General features: G+C 42.3%; 1 long non-coding RNA gene across 1 annotated transcript; it reads left to right on the top strand.

Moving 5' to 3' along the window:
• Positions 1 to 8341: 8341 nt before the first annotated feature.
• LOC116716262 (uncharacterized) lies at positions 8342 to 9874 on the top strand. The gene is made up of 3 exons (XR_004338429.1): positions 8342 to 8491; positions 9584 to 9640; positions 9747 to 9874. It is a non-coding gene; the product is annotated as an uncharacterized LOC116716262 (long non-coding RNA).
• The last annotated feature ends 817 nt before the right edge of the window (positions 9875 to 10691 follow it).

The following is a 10691-nucleotide window of genomic DNA, read 5'->3' as shown; positions in this document are numbered from 1 at the left end:
AGCCCCAGGCCATGCTTTATCCTAGAATTACGAAACTTGGTACATATGTGTATCTTGTCAGGACGTACAAAAAAGTCTCTTGGAGCCATGCTCTAAACCCAACAGGAAGTCGGCCATTTTAGATTGAAGTTCATTTGACCTCGATTTTGACATTTAGAGCCTTCGTATTTGATCGAACTCCTCCTTGGGATTTCGATTGATCGGCTTCAAAGTCGGTCAGTCTGATCATAAGGCATGTCTGATTTAAAGTTATCAAATTGGTGACATTTGAACAGGTGGAAGGGGGGTTAGCAAGGCTCAAAGATCCCCTGTGATTGACTGTGTAATACAAAGGGCTTTGTCATGTGTAGGGCAATGCTGCCCTCTGGTGTCGAATTACTGAAATAATGAAACTATTTCAGTAATTTCAGTAAATCGACACCAGAGGGCAGCATTGCCCTACGGAATGACAGTTCAGTGTTGAATTAAAGAGGAAAAAATTAAATAATTTGTAATTCTAACACAAAAACTGACAGAGACACCAAAGTTTGAGTTATTGATCATCCTCGGGTGTAGAATAATATCCAATGGTCAAATGATGACATCACGTAGGCCACGCCCTCTGACAACAGGAAGTCTTGTATTTTACTGTGAACGGTCGATAGCTTCTGCACCAAACTTTGCACGAGTGACCCTGGTGGGATCCTTGACGACCCTATGTCATCATATTATGACGTCATCTAAGCCCCGCCCCCTCGGAACAGGAAGTGCCGTTTTTTTCCTTGGAAAGTTCCATTTATGGCTCTCTTGACCTAATCAAGATGATTCGGATGATGAGCTCTGTCAATGCTCGCTGCTGGCTCAACCGTGTGGGCGTGGCCAAATGGCGAATATCAGTCCCTCGCCATATGCATACGTTTGGCTCTAATTCACACATAGATCATCCGATTGGCGCCAAAGTGGATATGCATGACCTTTGTTCACCTCTAAAGAGCCCAACGGGTTTGAAATGTAATTTGACTCCACTGCGCCCCCTAAGTTCATACATCGGCTGTATCTCCTCGACGCATCGACCGATCTGCACCAGATTTTTTGACAGTCGTCGTGAAGCGCTGCCGAACGCATTAACGCGTATCGCCCGGTGGACGGGCGGGGGAAATGCGCGACAGCTTCTGCGGCGGCTGGCGGGCGGCGGTGCTGGAAACTGCGGCAGAGCTTCCGCGGTGGGGAGCGGGCTGCGGCTCTGGAAAACGCGCGAGAGCTTCTGCGGTGGCCGGAACCCCCGCGGTGGCCAATAGGCCGGAGCGGCGCTTGCTGCGAGGGCCGCCCGAGGCTGCTTGCAGCTTTAATTATTATTACGATTCTGCCCCCCCAAAGAGGCGCCTTTTTGGGGGCTTTATCATATTCAAAAACTCACCAAACTTGGCGGTCGCGACTAGAAAATTTAAAAATTTTGAATTTTAAGGTTGTCGCAAAAATCGCAAAAAAAATTGCTCAACGGCGGCAACTAGCAATTTTCTGTTGACACAATGTTATGAACGTATTTCATCGTAGAGACATGAAATTTGGTACACTTGTAGAGCTCACCAAAAGACTCAGAACTTACATTTAATGTTATTAGCCAACTATCACAGGAAGTCGGCCATTTTGTATTGAACGTCCATTTTTTTCCTCGATTTTGACGTTTACAGCCTTCGTATTTGATCGAACTCCTCCTAGGGATTTCGATTGATCGACTTCAAACTCGGTCAGTCTGATCATAAGGCATGTTTGATTTAAAGTTATCAAATTGGTGAGTTTTGGAGTATGTTGAAGGGGGGTTAGCAGGGGTCAAAGTTCACCTACTCGCCATGAAACACGAAACTCTTATATTTCCTATAAAAAAACACATAGAGGGACCAAACTTTCAGTGATTGATCGGCATCGGATGTCCTAAAATACCCTGTGGTGAAATGATGACATCACTTAAGCCACGCCCCCTGAGAACAGGAAGTGTCATGTTTTACTGTGAGCGGTCGCTCTCTTAGCCCTTTGACCTAATCAACATGAAACTGTGTCCAGACACAGAAGACATGTTGGTGTGTTGAGGATTCCAACCCTGACCGGCTTTGAGATAGCAGCTGGGCGTGGCGGCGTGGCGAAGTGACCTGTAACGCCGATGCCATACGTTTGCTTCTAGATTCCACATGTTTCGACCGAGCTGCACCAAACTTGGCCTGACTCATCCTGGTGTGATACCTGACAATGCTATGTCATCATATTATGACGTCATCTAAGCCCCGCCCCCTCACAACAGGAAGTGCTATTTTTTTCCTTGGAAACTTTCATCTATGGCTCTCTTGACCTAATCAAGGTGATTCTGTGTTGGATGACAGATAGGAAGTTGGTCTCACTTGCTTTAAAGTGCCAAGAGTTTTCAATGGCGGCAACGCCGTTCGTATACGTTTGCCTCTACATTCCACATATTTTGACCGAGCTGCATCAAACTTGGCCTGAGTGATCCTGGAGGCTTGCCCGTCAATCCTACGTCATCACATTATGACGTCATCTAAGCCCCGCCCCCTCGGAACCGGAAGTGCCGTTTTTTTTCTTGGAAAGCTCTGTTTATGGCTCTCTTGACCTAATCAAGGTGATTCTGTGTTGGATGACAGATAGGAAGTTGGTCTCGCTTGCTTTAAAGTGCCAAGAGTTTTCAATGGCGGCAACGCCGTTCGTATACGTTTGCCTCTACATTCCACATATTTTGACCGAGCTGCATCAAACTTGGCCTGAGTGATCCTGGAGGCTTGCCCGTCGATCCTACGTCATCACATTGTGACGTCATCTAAGCCCCGCCCCCTCGGAACCGGAAGTGCTATTTTTTTCCTTGGAAAGCTCTGTTTATGGCTCTCTTGACCTAATCAAGGTAATTCGGATGATGAGCTCTGTCAATGCTCGCTTCTGGCTGAACCGTGTGGGCGTGGCCAAACGGCGAACATCAGTCCCTCGCCATATGCATACGTTTGGCTCTTATTCACGCATAGATCATCCGATTGGCGCCAAACTGGATATGTATGACCTTTGTTCACCTCTAAAGAGCCCAACGGGTTTGAAATGTAATTTGGGGAAAATGCGCGACAGCTTCTGCGGCGGCTAGCGGGCGGCGGTGCTGGAAACTGCGGCAGAGCTTCCGCGGTGGGGAGCGGGCTGCGGCTCTGGAAAACGCGCGAGAGCTTCTGCGGTGGCCGGAACCCCCGCGGTGGCCAATAGGCCGGAGCGGCGCTTGCTGCGAGGGCCGCCCGAGGCTGCTTGCAGCTTTAATTATTATTACGATTCTGCCCCCCCAAAGAGGCGCCTTTTTGGGGGCTTTATCATATTCAAAAACTCACCAAACTTGGCGGTCGCGACTAGAAAATTTAAAAATTTTGAATTTTAAGGTTGTCGCAAAAATCGCAAAAAAAATTGCTCAACGGCGGCAACTAGCAATTTTCTGTTGACACAATGTTATGAACGTATTTCATCGTAGAGACATGAAATTTGGTACACTTGTAGAGCTCACCAAAAGACTCAGAACTTACATTTAATGTTATTAGCCAACTATCACAGGAAGTCGGCCATTTTGTATTGAACGTCCATTTTTTTCCTCGATTTTGACGTTTACAGCCTTCGTATTTGATCGAACTCCTCCTAGGGATTTCGATTGATCGACTTCAAACTCGGTCAGTCTGATCATAAGGCATGTTTGATTTAAAGTTATCAAATTGGTGAGTTTTGGAGTATGTTGAAGGGGGGTTAGCAGGGGTCAAAGTTCACCTACTCGCCATGAAACACGAAACTCTTATATTTCCTATAAAAAAACACATAGAGGGACCAAACTTTCAGTGATTGATCGGCATCGGATGTCCTAAAATACCCTGTGGTGAAATGATGACATCACTTAAGCCACGCCCCCTGAGAACAGGAAGTGTCATGTTTTACTGTGAGCGGTCGCTCTCTTAGCCCTTTGACCTAATCAACATGAAACTGTGTCCAGACACAGAAGACATGTTGGTGTGTTGAGGATTCCAACCCTGACCGGCTTTGAGATAGCAGCTGGGCGTGGCGGCGTGGCGAAGTGACCTGTAACGCCGATGCCATACGTTTGCTTCTAGATTCCACATGTTTCGACCGAGCTGCACCAAACTTGGCTTGAGTGATGCTGGTGTGATACCTGAAAATTCTATGTCATCAGATTATGACGTCATCTAAGCCCCGCCCCCTCAGAACAGGAAGTGCTATTTTTTTCCTTGGAAACTTTCATCTATGGCTCTCTTGACCTAATCATGGTGATTCTGTGTTGGATGACAGATAGGAAGTTGGTCTCGCTTGCTTTAAAGTGCCAAGAGTTTTCAATGGCGGCAACGCCGTTCGTATACGTTTGCCTCTACATTCCACATATTTTGACCGAGCTGCATCAAACTTGGCCTGAGTGATCCTGGAGGCTTGCCCGTCAATCCTACGTCATCACATTATGACGTCATCTAAGCCCCGCCCCCTCGGAACCGGAAGTGCCGTTTTTTTCCTTGGAAAGCTCTGTTTATGGCTCTCTTGACCTAATCAAGGTGATTCTGTGTTGGATGACAGATAGGAAGTTGGTCTCGCTTGCTTTAAAGTGCCAAGAGTTTTCAATTGCGGCAACGCCGTTCGTATACGTTTGCCTCTACATTCCACATATTTTGACCGAGCTGCATCAAACTTAGCCTGAGTGATCCTGGAGGCTTGCCCGTCAATCCTACGTCATCACATTATGACGTCATCTAAGCCCCGCCCCCTCGGAACCGGAAGTGCCGTTTTTTTCCTTGGAAAGCTCTGTTTATGGCTCTCTTGACCTAATCAAGGTGATTCTGTGTTGGATGACAGATAGGAAGTTGGTCTCGCTTGCTTTAAAGTGCCAAGAGTTTTCAATGGCGGCAACGCCGTTCGTATACGTTTGCCTCTACATTCCACATATTTTGACCGAGCTGCATCAAACTTGGCCTGAGTGATCCTGGAGGCTTGCCCGTCGATCCTACGTCATCACATTATGACGTCATCTAAGCCCCGCCCCCTCGGAACCGGAAGTGCCGTTTTTTTCCTTGGAAAGCTCCGTTTATGGCTCTCTTGACCTAATCAAGATGATTCGGATGATGAGCTCTGTCATTGCTCGCTGCTGGCTGAACCGTGTGGGCGTGGCCAAATGGCGAATATCAGTCCCTCGCCATATTCATACGTTTGGCTCTAATTCAAGCATGGATCATCCGATTGGCTCCAAACTGGATATGTATGACCTTTGTTCACCTCTAAAGAGCCCAACGGGATTGAGATGTAATTTGGCTCCACTGCGCCCCCTAAGTTAATACATCGGCTGTATCTCCTCGATGCATCGACCGATCTGCACCAGATTTTTTGACAGTCGTCGGGGAGCGCCGCCGAACGCATTCACGCGTGTCGCCCGGTGGACGGGCATGGAAAATGCGCGACAGCTTCTGCGGCGGCTAGCGGGCGGCGGTGCTGGAAACTGCGGCAGAGCTTCTGCGGTGGGGAGTTGGCTGCGGCTCTGGAAATCGTGCGAGAGCTTCTGCGGTGGCTGGAACCCCCACGGTGGCCAATAGGCCGGAGCGGCGCTTGCTGCGAGGGCCGCCCGAGGCTGCTTGCAGCTTTAATTTCATTTGTCATTTTTATGTCATAATCAAACAGTTCATTTAAAAATGGTCTGATTTCAAACTGCTTGTCCTCCATCATAACACTGTTAATACTTTTAATAATAATTTTACACATCCCTACTAGTCGCGCCAATAAGCTTAAACATTACTGTACTTGTGCAGAACTTGCTTTCCTTTCATTTGGTGCATGCCTTAAACAAAAAAGCAGTTTCATGAGACATATCTTAGCAAAAGTAAGCAATTCTAAAAAAAGCACTGATTTCCACAATGTCTCGACTTTTCTTTGGGGCCCTTCATATTGCTTTCATGTCAACTTCGTGAGCTATCACAGTGTCTGGTAGACTAGCTGTTTTAAAATATCAAATTTGTACAATTTTGTACAAACAATAAGTCTCACTTTACCTTAAACTAGGTGTGTCTGTCCCTCATGCATTTTTTTATTTTGTTTTTTGTTTTCCTTCACTCTGTGAAGTTACTCACAGTGGGTAGGGTATCCAGAAATTTTACTCCAGCAAGAGTGGTGATAATAATAATAAGAATAATAATAACGATAATAATTATGATGATTTACTTTGTGGTGCTGACGAGTTGTGTGTCTGACCAGGTGGTCTTAAACCACACGGGACACGTCCGAACAGTCAGAGATGCTGAGTACAGCGAAGGGCTGCTTTGTAAGCAGAGTGTGGGCGCAATCATCTCAGCCGCTGGAAACGCAGAAAATGAAGGCTGACCCTGTTCTGGGGACATTTCTGGAACCTCTCAAGGTCATTGTAAAAAGGGAAAAAGTTTCACGAACAAATAACGAAAACCAAAGCAAAGACAAGGTGTCAACCAGAGACTTCTTACGATTTGTTGTAATACAGAACATTAAATAAATGTTTTGTTGTTTTTTTAATTAAGCAAATCTAACCCTTGGACATTGAACAAAGTAATAAAAATGATCATTAGAAAATGTCTTTATAAATATTCTGGCACTAACTGAATAGAAAACGAATAAAGAATTCTTTTTGTACCTGGTTAGAGTTTAGTCTGATGTAAAGTCAAACTGTGAGAGAAAAAAAAACAATGTTTTCAAAAAGTTAATTTAAAACTTCCAATGTCAAATAAAAGACTCTTTCAGTTGTGCTGTTTTCCTTTCTCAGTCATTTTAAAATCGTCATGAAGGCGTCCAGTAGGAAATGACACCTTTTGCTCAGCTTTTTCTGACCAAAGGAATCCTTTGTTTGCTGCTGACGTCGTTCACGCACTCAAGCAAATACACTATAAATCTCTAATACCAACAATGAAAACAAACTTGTGTATTTATAGAATTCTCAGTTGATGTTAACGTAAGCAAGCTGCTATCTTGTTTTATGATCTTCCTTCCTGCATGTTTGTGGTGGTTTGGCCAGTTTTGCTGCTATTTATATATCCGGATGAAGAGATTTCCCAATAGCAAGTTCTATGTTACGTTCTTAAATAAAAAAATACTTATTGATAACATTTGGACACATTTGAAATCAAAGATTTGGTATGTAAATTTGTATGGTTTTGGATTTAAAGTGTACCGGATATTACTGGTAAAATTTTTCATATTAGTATTAGAGAAAACAAGTAGATATAAATGTTTGTTGCTACCACTAAACATATATTTATCACAATTACTGTTACTATTATTATTATTATATTTTAACCAACCACACATATCTTAACTACATGAGGCATATGTATACATGTTATCTTAAATGTTGGGAAAAATAATATCTTTATGAAATTTTATTCATTCACTTCCTTATTTGTGTTTTTACTTGTCGTTAAATGGTTTGTGTAACTCTTCCAATATTGTGGAAAATGTAAAATTTAGGACTTTTTGAACAGTGAACTTTTTGTTTCTTTTTAAACCAGCTGGTTTAAAACTGCAATAGCTCAAAATAAAATAAAATAATGCAGCAAAAACTTTTGTTTTAAACTTGAACAACATCTACAACAGAAACGTCTTCGACTATTGCGGTACATTTTATTGCCATACTCTTATACGCATTCTAAAATATATTCCAGGATTGCAAGAAGCTGATCTACAACGTAATTTTTTGTTAAATATAAAGTTTATTCCATTTAACAAGTTTGTGCCAATATAAACAAATTTTATAGTGTTTAAAAAAACTAAACATGATGTCTTAATGTCTAATAGCTTAATGCTATTTGTAACAATGAAGTGTTCGAAGTGAGACAAACATAATGTTGCAGCCACACCTTTGCATTCTTGCTCTTGTGAATACTACTCACAAAAACACACATGCAGTTTAAAAGCTATCCATCTTTAACAATAGGTCTGTCTAAAGGCATTTTTGTCTGAGTTAGTTTTTCAATACATCAGACACTTTATAACTTACACCTTTGTACAAAACAGTCTGTTCAGCTTTATAGAATGTAGATTTCATAGCATCTGTGCTAAAAAAAAAAAAGACATACAAATTTCTTTTAAAAAAAAAAAACAAAAAAACTTGTGGGGCAAATTAAACTGTAAATTACTGAAACGACCAAGTCATTCAGTACAATGCCTTATGTAACTATGAAACCCTCTTCTATTAGAAGGTGTTACATCCTTTTGCATAAACAAAACAAGATAATGACGTCTGGTTTGTTCACTTTGACGGAATGAAAGGACAATAGGAATGCAAACCAAATTACCTTTGCGAGTTGTTTTCATTCCTCTGACACCAACAACAGTTCAAAAATGAATTTTTTAACCTGCGTCATACTTGCAATAGACAGGTACTATATAAGGTTCGGCAGCTCAGACTGGTTGACAAAGAGTTAGAGGAGAAGCAAGAGAGGATTAGAGGAACTTTTGAAACCAGCCACTGCTTTGGGTAAGTACATTCCTTAGTCTAATAATGCCAGGTTTTGTAATTTACATGTGTATGAAAAATTAAGGTTTTAGCTTTTCTTTAAAAAAATTATGTTGATGTGATTTGTGTTTAAGGTTCTCACTGTCATTGTTTAAAATGACTATGTCCCCCTTCCCTCATCCCCCCAAAAAGACAAAATTTAAAAACAAAAAAGCCTGCTGTGTGACGTGCTTTTGCTAATAAATTTCCTATACATTGACAGAGAAGTAAAAAAACACTGATAGAGTCAGAAATACATTTCTATTTTATGCAAATGTAAATAGTAATGAATGACTGGACTTTTACGTGTATTTATGTGTCTTTAATATTGGCAAGCTTACGAAATATGTAAGTTTGCCAATATTGTGATAAAATGGTGACTGGGAATTGTAATCAGACTTTTAGCTAGATTAAAATATGTCAAAACAATTTAAAAACTGTTAATTAACAATAAAGTGTAGATTATCACTGGGAACTAAATTTTGATGACAAAATATAATCTACAGAATACCTTGGCAAAACTTTAAATGAAACATTAACACACATTTAGTTAACACATTTAGTTCTTTCTTTTTTAAATTTCTAATTAAAGATTTTTTAACTACGTCAATATGGAAATATGTACAGCTTATTTTAATTTCCAGTAGTTAAAGAACAGTGTTTTTTGTTAAAAACTTTTAAAAACTAATAAGAAGAAGTTGAAAATCAAGAAATCAATTTGATGTGTTTTCTGTTTTGATAATTGTTTGAGGATCGACTGTCAGAAACTCACAAATTGTGTTGAATATTTTTCTTTGTCTTCTTGTGAGGAAAGTTGCTGGCTGCTTTAATGTGTTTATCTTTATTTGAACAGTTTATTAATTATTACAATTGATTATTTACAATTTATACAATTTATTACAATTTAGTTATAATTTATTATTTACAATTAACCTAAATAACTATAAATTATGTTCTTTTTTTATGTTTTTAAAATGGCTGTATTAAAGGAAAATCAACATACTGTATCTATTCAGTTGGCAGAAGTAATTATTGTCTGTAAATTTACAAGGGTTGATGTCTTAACTTTTTTAGGACAAAGATTGAAAATGGGACTTAAAGGAATTTTGATGATACTACTAATGCTAAATGGTAAGTTCACAAGAGTAAAAACTTAAAAGATTTGTGTAAATATGAAACAGTAAAATAACAGTTTAATATAATAAAAAAAACTTTACCAAAAAATTCCAACCGGCAGCAAATACAACGCTGACGACTGCAGATTCAACCACAACCACAGCTGCTCCAACCACAACAACAGCAGCTCCAACCACAACCACAGCTGCTCCAACCACAACAACAGCAGCTCCAACCACAACCACAGCTGCTCCGACCACAACCACAGCTGCTCCGACCACAACCACAGCTGCTCCAACCACAACAACAGCAGCTCCGACCACAACCACAGCTGTTCCGACCACAACAACAGCGGCTCCGACCACAACCACAGCTGCTCCGACCACAACAACAGCGGCTCCGACCACAACCACAGCTGCTCCGACCACAACAACAACGGCTCCAACCACAACAGCTGCTCCAACCACAACCACAGCTGCTCCAACCACAACAACAGCAGCTCCAACCACAACCACAGCTGCTCCAACCACAACCACAGAGGCTCCAACCACAACCACAGCTGCTCCAACCACAACAACAGCGGCTCCAACCACAACCACAGCTGCTCCAACCACAACAACAGCTGCTCCAACCACAACCACAGCGGCTCCAACCACAACAACAGCTCCTCCAACCACAACCACAGCGGCTCCGACCACAACCACAGAGGCTCCAACCACAACCACAGCTGCTCCAACCACAACAACAGCGGCTCCAACCACAACCACAGCTGCTCCAACCACAACAACAGCGGCTCCAACCACAACCACAGCTGCTCCAACCACAACAACAGCAGCTCCAACCACAACCACAGCTGCTCCAACCACAACCACAGCTGCTCCGACCACAACAACAGCAGCTCCGACCACAACCACAGCTGCTCCAACCACAACAACAGCAGCTCCGACCACAACCACAGCTGCTCCAACCACAACCACAGAGGCTCCAACCACAACAACAGCGGCTCCAACCACAACAACAGCGGCTCCGACCACAACCACAGCTGCTCCGACCACAACCACAGCTG

The sequence above is a fragment of the Xiphophorus hellerii genome, chromosome 24 (assembly GCF_003331165.1).
Source record: "Xiphophorus hellerii strain 12219 chromosome 24, Xiphophorus_hellerii-4.1, whole genome shotgun sequence".
NCBI classification, from domain to species: domain Eukaryota; kingdom Metazoa; phylum Chordata; class Actinopteri; order Cyprinodontiformes; family Poeciliidae; genus Xiphophorus; species Xiphophorus hellerii.
The sequence above is the reverse complement of the archived record's forward strand: the minus strand, read 5'-3'. Positions and strand labels throughout refer to the sequence as shown.